Here is an 11,090-nt window from a genome sequence, read left to right on the forward strand (position 1 = left end):
TTCACCCTTCAGTTAAAACGCGATTGATAGTTGTCAAGGGGTTGGGGAGGGAAGAATGAGTGCCTGCTAATGGGTAAAAGGTTTCTTTTGTGGGTGATAAAAATGTTCTGGAATTAGTTGCAGAACCCTGCGAATAGGCTAAAAACCAATCAGTTGTACTTTAACTGTACTTTTAAAGAATGAATTTTATAGAATGCGAATTCTAACTCAATAAAAAAGTATATGTCAAAAAAAAAAAACAACACTATTGCTCAGCCTGCCCATCACACACCCATTTGTCAGACCAACATCGCCCTAATTCACGAACCATCGACTTGCTTGTCAGTATCCCCCCAACTTTCAACACCAAACTCGGACAGAGGTCCCTCTCGCTCTCTGGATTAACACACCCCCTCACCCCTCGGCTCTAGGTGCCACTGCACCCTGCAAGGGGGGAGCGGGGAGATGGAAGGAGCTCTCGCGGCTCAGGCGCAGCCCCTACAGGGAGGCCCTGTTCCCCAGTGGCAGGAAGGGACCCTTCTCCCCCGCCCTGGCGGAGCTGCCCCTCCACTGCCGGCGCCGACCCGGGGAGGGGAAGAGAGGGTGTTCCCCAACCCGCCCTGACGAGGGGCGGGGGCCCGCTGGGCTTCCAGGGCCGCGCTGCCGGGGGCGGCGCCACAGCCCACCTGCCTCAGCCGGCGGGGAGATCCGCTTCCAGTTCATTGACCGACGAGCGGGTGGCAGAGGAGGATAGGGAGAAGCTGTGGTCGCCGCCGCAGCCCGAGTGCGCAAGCCAGCTCAGGCCTCCATGTTTCCACGTCTCTGCGGCTGCGGATCCGGCTCCGGCTCCGGCTCCGGCTGGGCTCCTGCCCGGGCCGCGTTACTGCGGAGGCCGGGAGGCGGGGAGAGAAGAAGGAAGCGGCCGAAAACGCGGCTACGGACCGAACGGCCCGGCGCGCTCCAGCCGGCGGTCACGCGGCCCGCGGCGCGCGGGCACCTGGGAAATGTAGTCCTTCAGGCGTTACTGGTTTCTCCACCCTCCTAGTGCCTCCAGGGCAACGGCAAAGCCTCGTGGCAAAATCCAGGAGCCGCAAAACCGTTTCCTCCGCCGTGCTCAACTCCTCGGTTTCCTTACACCAGTTGTCCTGGTAGCTTAACTTCATTAAGGCCCCTTTTAATTCCAGCTGAATAACCATCCCAAAGTCAAGCAATTCCTTGTTGGGCTCTCAAGAATTGGGAAATAGGAAAATAATGTTAGCTAGAGGCAGCTAGCAGAAAGGACAAGTCCCACAGGAAAGAGTGTCAATGTGGTGTAGTGCCAAAAATAGGAAATTTGAAGTCAGACGAGCTGAGATTACCAGATTGACGTCCTTGAGCTCGAGCTCTTAATTCATCTCTACCAGCCAGTTTTCTCATCCAAAATATGTACGAGGTGGTAATGTTACTTCCCATACGGGACTGTTGACCCTATCAGTAATAACTCACATTATGAGTTGTTTTCTATGTGCCGTGCACTGTTATCTTGTTTATTTCTCCAAATTACTCTGAGATAGATATCACTGTCATTTCATTTACACGGTTAATATGTGCTAATGTACCCTGAAAAGTACTATACAGATATTAGATGTACTTTTCCAGAATCTATTGCTGATTAGTTCCCTGAGTTTATTACAGGAAAACACACTAAAACTCAAGGTACCTGGGAGCCTAGCTAAAAAGAGGTCGGCACTTCTACGCAGCCAGTGTAAAGAATGCTATGAATACATGTTCATGATATATTGGTGAACGGAAACATGTATAGTATTATCAAATTTTCGTAAATGAATTATGTTTATAGTACCTATGTATCTATGCCCCAGGGGAAAAAAAGGCTAAAAGAATGTTAACAATTGTTAACTTTGAGGAGTGATATCTGTATAATTTTTTTTTAAATATTTTATTTTTTCCTTTTTCTCCCCAAAGCCCCCCAGTACATAGTTGTATATTTCTCATTGTGGGTTCTTCTAGTTGTGGTATGTGGGACGCTGCCTCAGCATGGTTTGATGAGCAGTGCCATGTCCGCGCCCAGGATTCGAAACAAGGAAACACTGGGACGCCTGCAGCGGAGCGCACGAACTTAACCACTCGGCCACGGGGCCAGCCCCTGATATCTGTATAATTAAAATTAGTTTTTCCCTATGTTTTCTAATTTTTCTGCAATTAATGTGAATTACATATATAGTTTTATTTTAAAATTATAGCAAAAAGAGAGGCACCAAAATCAAAATCAAAGTACTTTAAAATTTTTCCTGTACCAAAAACTATAGCCTCTACCTGTCCCAAAATGACCTAGCAACAGTTGTGAGCATCTCTTCACAACTGGCTTTACAGATGAAGAAGCAACTTATTCTACTGTGAGGTGATCCTGTGAATCTGTTAGTGTACTAAGTGTTCAATGATGCGAGACTGGTTGAAAACATTACAGCACACCCATCCAACAGAACACTGCGACTTTAAAAAGAATGATGTAGAAAGTCATTTAAACACTTGGAAAATACTTCACAACAGGTTAAGTGAAATTAAGTTTAACAAACAATATGTAAAACATAATTCCAATTTATTTCAAAGCCTGAAAGGTAGAATTGGGCTTGGAATGTAACTTTTATTTTTCAATTTTTACCATTTGTACAGTTTGAACACATACATATATTGAAACATATACACATGTATATATGTAATATGTCTCACAACCTTGTGAGTAAAGTATTATTGTCTCCATCTTACCCATGAGAAAACATAATACAGAATAGTTTGGGAGGTTTTTTAGGTTATCAAAGGTTGTATACAACTAGATCACTCAGATGGCCAAGAGTTCACCTTCTAATATAAACAACAGATAACGGCAAAGTTCAAGAAGAATGGATGTTTATGGTTGCTTTGTGGTGATTTAATTGTGAAATTGAATTTTTATGGTAAAAGAGAGTTGATAGTGGAAAGACAGACTGTAGATTAGAATTGAACTTTAAGGCTCTGGGGCTGGGGGGCGGCAGTTCGCCGGTTCGGATCCCAGGTGCGGACATGGCACCGCTTGGGAATCCATGCTGTGGTAGGTGTCCCACGTATAAAGTAGAGGAAGATGGGCACGGATGTTAGCTCAGGGCCAGTCTCCCTCAGCAAAAAGAGGAGGATTGGCGGCAGATGTTAGCTCAGGGCTAATCTTCCCCAATAAAAAAAGACTCTGGGGCTGAAAAGAGTCTCCTGGTGTCTCTGGAATTCAGGAAATCCCACTTGGAAGCCCAAGCATTGTTGCCAGAGACCAGATCCACAGACTGGCAAAAATATAAAGAGAGCCAATTTACCAGATGGGAAATCAGGATTCAAAATTCTTTCAATTAACCACAATGGTAAACCAAAAAGAGCTGAATGAAATTTAAAAGAGAGAACTTTATATGTCTGCATTTGGTTTCAAAATACCACTGCCATAGGAACAGTTTTTCAAAAAGAGAATAATAGTGGCTCTTAAACCTCACTAAAACCCACTTATAACAAGAGAAATTCAAATTAAAGCTACATCGAAATATCATCATCTCGAATCAGTTTGGCAAACATCACAATGTTTTCTAACACACTATTGGCAGAGGTGTGGGGACATAGGTACTTATCCATTGCCGATGGGCATGTGCATTAGCACAACCTACAGTTTGGCTATAATATTTTCAAAATTATAAGTACACATGCCATTTGACACTGCAACATACACTTCTAGAAATCTACTTTACAAATATGGGTGCACATGTGAAATAATAAAATAAGTGAAATAATGTACACACAAAGATATTTACTACAGGGTTTTTTTGGGTAATTTACAAAAACACATTTTCTTATTGTGGTAAAACACACAAACATAAAAATTTACCATCTTAATCATTTTTAAGTGTCCAGTTCAGTGCCATTTAGTACATTCATATCATTGTGCAACTACCACCACCATCCAACTCCAGAACTCATTTCATATTGCAAAACTGAAACTCTATACCTATTAAACAATAACTCTATTCTCCCCTCCCCCCAAACCCTAGCAATACCATTCTGTTTTCTGTCTCTATGAATTTGGCTGCTCTTGATACCTTATATAAGTGGAATCATACAGTATTTGTCCTTTTGTGGCTGGCTTGTTGCACTTTGCCTAATGTCCTCAAGGTTCATCCATGTTGTAACATACATTAGAATTTCCTTTCTTTTTAAGGCTGAATAGTATTCCATTGTGTGTGTGTGTGTGTGTGTGTGTGTATACATATATATAACATTTGGCTTATCCATTCATCCATCAATGGACCCTTGGGTTGCTTCCACCTTTTGGCTATTGTCAATAACACTGCTGTAAACACAGGTGTAGAAATATCTCTTTGAGACCCTGCTTTTAGTTCTTTTGTGTCTATACCCAGAAGTGAAATTGCTGAATCACGTGGTAATCCTATTTCAATTTTTTAAGGAACAGCCATACAATTTGCCACAGCAGCAGTACCATTTTAGATCCTCACCAACAGTGCAGAAGGGTTCCAATTTCTTCACATCCTCACCGACACTTGTTATTGTTTGTTTGTTTGTTTTCATAGTAGCCATCCTAGTAAGTAAGAGGTGGTAACTTATTGTAGTTTTGATTTGTATTTCCCTAACAATTAGTGATGTTGAGCATCTTTTCATGTGCTTATTGGCCATTTGTATATATTTTTTCGAGAAATGTCTATTCAGGTCCTTAGCTCATTTTTTTATCAGGTTGTTTTTTTGTTGCTGAGTTTTAGGAGTTAACTATATATTCTGGCTATCAGGCCCTTATCAGATATACGATTTGCAAATGTTTTCTCCCATTCTGTAGATTGTCTTTTTACTCAGTTAGTAGTGTCTTTTGATGCACAAAAGTTTTAATTTTCATGAAGTATAGTTTGTCTTCTTTTTTTGTACATAGTGTTAGATAAGGGTCCAAGTTCATTCTTTTGCATGTAGATATCCAGTTTTTCCAGCACAATTTGTTGAAAAGACTATCCTCTCTCCATTGGATGATTTTGGAACCCTTGTCAAAAATCATTTGACCATAAATGCAAAATTTCTGAGCTCTCTATTCTGTTCCATTGATTTGTCTATGTGCCAGTACCACACTGTTTTGATTATTTTAGCTTTGTAGTAAGTTTTGAAATCAGGAAGTGTGAGTCCTCACTTCGTTCTTTTTCAGGAATCTTTTGACTATTCATGGTCTCTTGAGATTCCATAGAAATTTTAGGATATATTTTCCTATTTCTACGAAAAACATCATTAGGATTTTGATAGGGATTGCGCTGAGTTTGTAGATCATTTTGGGTAATATTGACACCTTTTTTTTTTTTAAAGATTGGCACCTGAGCTAACATCTGTTGCCAATCTTCTTTTTTTTTTTTTCCCCTTCTTCTCCCCAAAGCCCCACAGTACGTAGTTGTATATTGTAGTTGTGGTCCTGCTGGTTGTGCTATGTGGGATGCTGCCTCAGCATGACCTGATAAGCAGTGCCATATCCGCGCCCAGGATCCAAACCGGCGAAACCCTGGGCTGCCAAAGTGGAGCTCATGAACTTAACCACTCGGCCATGGGCTGGCCCCTGTATTGAAATCTTAACAATATTCCACATTAAGTCTTCCAACTCATGAACATAAGATATCTTTCCCATCGTAAATAAATTGTCTGCTTTAATTTCTTTCAGTAACGTTTCATTGTATAAGTCTTTCACTTCCTTGGTTAAGTTAATTCCTAAGTATTTTATTCTTTTTGATGCTGTAGTAAATGGAATTGTTTTCTTAATTTCCTCTTCAGATTGTTCATTTTTCATGCATAGAAGTGCAACTGATTTTTGTGTGTTGGTTTTGTGTCCTGCTACTTTGATGAATTCATTTATTAGTTCTAACAGGTTTTTTTTAATGGAATCTTTAGAGTTTTCTACATACAAGATTATATTATCTGTGAACAGAGATCATTTTACTTCTTTTCTAATTTGAATGCCTTTTATTTCTTTTTCTTGCCTAATTGCTCTGGCTAGGATTGCCAGTACTATGTTAAATTGATGTGGCAAAAGTAGGCATCCTTGGGGCTGGCCTGGTTGCATAGTGGTTAAGTTCGCATACTCCACTTTGGTGGCCCAAGGTTTGCAGGTTCACATCCTGGGTGCAAACCTATATACCGCTCATCAAGCCATGCTGTGGTGGCATCCCACATAAAAAATAGGGGAAGATTGGCACAGATGTTAACTCAGGGATAATCTTCCTCAAGTAAAAAGGGGAAGATTGGCAATGATGTTAGCTCAGTGCCAATATTCCTCACAAAAAAAAAAAAGTAGGCATCCTTGCCTTGTTCCTGGTCTTAGAGAAAAAGCTTTCAGTCTTTCCCCATTAAGTACAGTGTTTGCTGTGGTTTTTCATATATGGCTCTTATTATATTGAGGTAGTTTCCTTCTATTCGTAGTTTGTTGGGTATTTTTATCATGAAAGAGAATTGAGTTTTGTCAAATGCTTTTTATCAATTGAGATGATCATGTAGGTCTTTTCCTTTCATTCTGTTAATGTGGTGTATTATATTGAGCAATTTTTGTATGCAGAACCATCCTGGCATTCCAGGAATGGAGCCCACTTGTTCACGGTATGTAATCCTTTTAATATACTGCTGAATTTGGTTTGCTAGTATTTTGTTGAGAATATTTGCATCTATATGCATCAGAGATATTGGTCTGTAGGTTTCTTTTTTCTTTTCTTTTCTTCCTTTCTTTCTTTATATTGTAATGGCTCTGGTTTTAGGGCAATGCTGGCCTCCTAGAATGAGTTAGGAATTGTTCCATCCTCTTCAATTTTTTGGGAAAAGTTTGAGCATAATTGGTATCCGTTTTTTTAAATGTTTGGTAGAATTCATTTGTGAAGCCATCAAGCCCAGGGCTTTTCTTTGTTGTGAGATTTTTGATTACAGATTCAATCTCTTTACTAGTTATAGGTCTATTCAGAATGTCTATTTCTTCATGATTCATTCTTGGTAGGGTTTGTGTCTCTAGGAATTTGTTTACTTTATCTAGGTTATCCATTGTGTTGGTGTACAATTGTTCACAGTACTCTCTTATAATCTTTTTTATTTCTGTAACATCAGCAGTAATGTACCCACTTTCATTTCTAATTTTAGTAATTGGAGTCTTCTCTTTGTCTTAGTCAATCTAGCTAACAATTTTTCAATTTGTTATCTTTTCAAATAACCACCTTTTGGTTTCATTGATTTTCTCTATCATTTTTCTATTCACTAATTTGTTTATCTCTAGTCTTTACTATTTCTTTCCTTCTGCTAGCTTTGGGTTTAACTTGTTCTTCTTTTTCTAGTTGTTTAAGTTGTAAAGTTAAGTTGTTGACTTGAGATCTATATTCTTTTTTAATGTAAACATTATAGGTATAAATTTTACTATACTTTCACTATGTCCCCTAAGTTTGGGTATATTGTGTTTTTATTTTCATTTCTCTCAAGATATTTTCTAATTTCCCACATCATTTCTTCTTTGATCCACTGGTTATTTAAAAGTGTTATTTAATTTCCACAAATTTGGAATTTTCCAATTTTCCTTCTGCTATTAATTTCTAACTTCCTTCCATTGTGGTCAGAGAAGATACTTTATATGATATCTACCTTTTAAATCTATTGAGACTTAATTTGTGGCTTAACATGTCTATTCTGGAGAATGTCCCATATGCACTTGGGAAGAAAGTGTATTCTGTTGTTGTTGGGTGGAGTGTTCTGTATATGTCTATTAGAGCTAGCTGGCTCCTTGTGTTGTTAAAATCCTCTCTTTCCTTACCTATCTTCTGTCTGGTTGTTCTATAGATTATTGAGAGTCGGGTATTAAAGTTGGAGACTTTATTGTGGAACTATCTATTTCTCCCATCAATTTTGTCCATTTTTGCTTCATATATTGTGATGGTCTGTTATTAGGTGTGACTACAGTATTTTTTGTAATATTGAAAGACAGAAAACAATCGAATATCCACCAATCTTCAAGACATATGTATTCTTTTTAAGATACACTTTTAATTGAAAAAAGAAAATCAAACAGTGCATATTGTCTGTTATTTTTGTCTAAAAAAAAGAGAAAGTTGAGCCAGCCCTGATGTCCTAGTGGTTAAAGTTTTGCTTTCTCACTGCTTTGGCAGCCCAGGTTCGGTTCCCAAGTGTGGAACCACACCACTCGTCTGTCAGTAGCCATGATGTGGTGATGGCTCACATAGAAGAACTAGAAGGACTTACAACTAGAATACACAGCTACATACTGGGGCTTTGGGAAGGGGAAAAAAAAAGAGAGAAAGATTGGCAACAGGTGTTAGCTCAGGGAGAAGCTTTCCAAGCAAAGAAAAGTGAGAGAGAAAGTTAAATGCATACATGTGTATGTATTTGCGTGTGCATTCAGAGAATGTCACTGGAAGAATAAGGAAGAAACTGGTAACCTTGATTGCCTGCTAGGAGGGAACTGAGTGCTTGGGAACGAGGGTGGGAGGAAATCTCTCTCTGTGTGCACTCTTGCACATTGTGAATTTTGTATGTGAACATATCACGTATTCAAAATGTAAGGACAATTAAAAATTTGTAAATGCTGCAGACTGAAAACTTTAAAACAATGGGTGTGGTATAGTTCAAGTAAAAAGGACCCTGGAAGGTGTTAGATGACTGTAAACTCAGTAAGTGGAGCAGGCTACTAAAATAGCTCGCTTGTAATCTGGAAAGTTCCGTTCAGATATGTTGTAAAAGGGAAAGAGCAGGGGCTAATTATTCATTTGTTAGTTTGTTTATAACCACACCCACCCGTATGTCAGTTGTCATACCATGGTGGCTGCGTGTTGCTGTGATGCTGAAAGCTATGCCACCGGTAGTGTTTCAAAAACCAGCGGAGTTACCCGTGGTGCACAGGTTTCAGCAGAGCTTCCAGACTAACACAGACTAGGATAAAGGACTTGACCACCCACTTTGGCTATAAAAACCGATGGATAGCAGTGAAGCATTGTCTGATACAGTGCCAGAAGGTGAGAGGATGGCAAAAAAGACTGGGCAGGGCTCTGCTGTGCTACACACAGGGTCTCTGGGAGTCAGAATCCACTGAACAGCACTAACAACAAAATTCGTTTATATTCTTCTTCCTAAAAATACTTAAGGTGACTTGCAAATACATGAAGTACACAAAATTGCAACATTAAAAACAGGAGGAAAAGGAAAATGGGAGCATAAAATGGAGCCAAATGGGTAGACTAGGTGTCTTTCAAAAGCTCCTAGGCTGAGCGTTTTATAACTACTGGTTTACAAGGTCTGGCTGCAGCTCTTCTGTGTTGCAAGTTGAATACAGATTTCACGCGTGAATGCAGTCTTCACCTGGAGCGGGTTGACTCTCTTTTTTAGAGTCTAAACAGCCAAAAAGAACCTCTGCCTACCAGAAGGCCACTTCATAAGCAGGATCAAGACTATCTCCAGATTATTGTTTCAAGCCCACTTCAAGAACAGTGCTCAGGTTTCCAACTTTCCTGAGAAAGAACAGACTTTGGAGTCAGACTTATGTTTGATTTCTGGTTCCATAATTATGAGCTGAAGGATTTTGAGAAAGCTACTATTTTAGCCAGTTTTTAGTTAGCTGCCATAATGGAATACCATAGACCATGTGGCTTAAACAACAGATATTTATTTCACACAATTCTGGAAGTTGGGAAGTCCAAGATCAAGGCACTGGAAGATCTGGTGTCTGGTGAGAATCCTCTTCCATAAAAGATGGTGTCTTTTCATGGCATCCTCACATGGTGTAGAAAGAGAGGTCTAGTCTCTGTCTCTTCTAATAAATACACTAATCCCATCATGGAGGCTCTACCCTCCTACCTTATCTAAACCTAATTACCTCCAAAAGTCCATCCCTTAATGCCATCCCATAGGAGGTCAAGGTTTCAATATATGAATTTTGGAGGAACACAAACATGCAGTCCACAACAGCCACTTAACCTCTCTGAGCCTAGTTTTTCCCTCTGTAGAATGGAGACAGTAATACCTCACCCATACCTCATAGTTGCTGTAAGAATGAAGTAATGCATGTAGCATGCCTTTTTCAGTAAACGATAGTTCGCCTGCATAATCCACGTGGTAATGAATTCACATGTTTTAGTTGTCAGTTTCCGGGTGCTCCTCCTAAGAGGGATATAGATTAACCAGAACTAGATTAACCAGGGAGAGGTAATCAGGATGGTGAGAGGTCTGGAAATCATGCCAGATGTAGAATGGCTGATGGAACTGAGTATGCGTAACTAGATTAAGAGAAGACTTGAGGGGCCAGCCCCATGGCCAAGTGGTTGAGTTTGCACGTTCTGCTTCAGCCGCCCAGGGTTTCGCCGGTTCGGATCCTGGGTGCAGACCTGGTACCGCTCATCAGGCCACGCTGAGGCAGCATCCCACATGCCACAACTAGAAGGAACCACAACTAAAAATATACAACTATGTACCAGGGGGCTTTGGGGAGAAGAAGGGAAAATAAAATCTTTTTAAAAAAAGAGAAGACTTGAGATAAATATGGTAACTGTTCTCAGGGGGCACGACCAGACTTATTTTGTTTTGTGCCAGGGAACCAAATTAGGACCAAAGGTTTGAAGTTACAGGATGCAGATTTCTGTACCATGTAAGAACTTCATATTCACATTATGGGTTGTTTGCTATGGGTTATGCACTGCTACTTTGTTTAAAACTGCAAACAACCCTATAAGAAAGAGTTGGTATAGAAAGCTATTTAACGACTAGGAAAGCAATTCACAATAGGTTACTAGGTGAAAGTAAGCTTACTAGTACTGAAATGGTCTACCTGGAAGCAAAATGAGGTTCCAATCCATACATGTGTTCGAGCGGAGGATGGCTGGACAGGTAGCCAAATAAAATTACAGCCGAGCAAAGACATTGGCAGTTAACCAGGTCCCTGTATTTTAGAGATGAGGAGCTCAGTCTTAGGAACTTGGACGAGGACACAAGCCGGTAAGCTGTGCAGATGACTGGACTGAGCAGGCTCCTGAGCTAGAGTCCTCTAAGGGCTCACCAGATCCTATGACAGCAAATCCTCTGCAATGCCA

The 11,090-nt window shown here is 40.2% G+C and overlaps 1 protein-coding gene across 14 annotated transcripts in view; it reads right to left on the bottom strand.

Annotated features, from left to right (window-relative positions):
• Positions 1-1,358, bottom strand: part of DYM (dymeclin) — a 359,439-nt gene extending 358,081 nt beyond the window's left edge. For 3 of the 14 annotated variants that reach the window (XM_070221046.1, XM_023647793.2, XM_023647791.2), the window contains exon 1: positions 666-1,005. The gene's annotated coding sequence lies outside the window, so the exon portion shown is untranslated. Of the gene's footprint in view, positions 1-665 lie in introns of all 14 variants that reach the window. The other 11 variants (XM_023647794.2, XM_070221040.1, XM_070221044.1 and 8 more) reach the window with 7 other exon arrangements.
• Between the last annotated feature and the right edge of the window lie 9,732 nt (positions 1,359-11,090).

The sequence above is a fragment of the Equus caballus genome, chromosome 8 (genome assembly GCF_041296265.1).
Source record: "Equus caballus isolate H_3958 breed thoroughbred chromosome 8, TB-T2T, whole genome shotgun sequence".
NCBI classification, from domain to species: domain Eukaryota; kingdom Metazoa; phylum Chordata; class Mammalia; order Perissodactyla; family Equidae; genus Equus; species Equus caballus.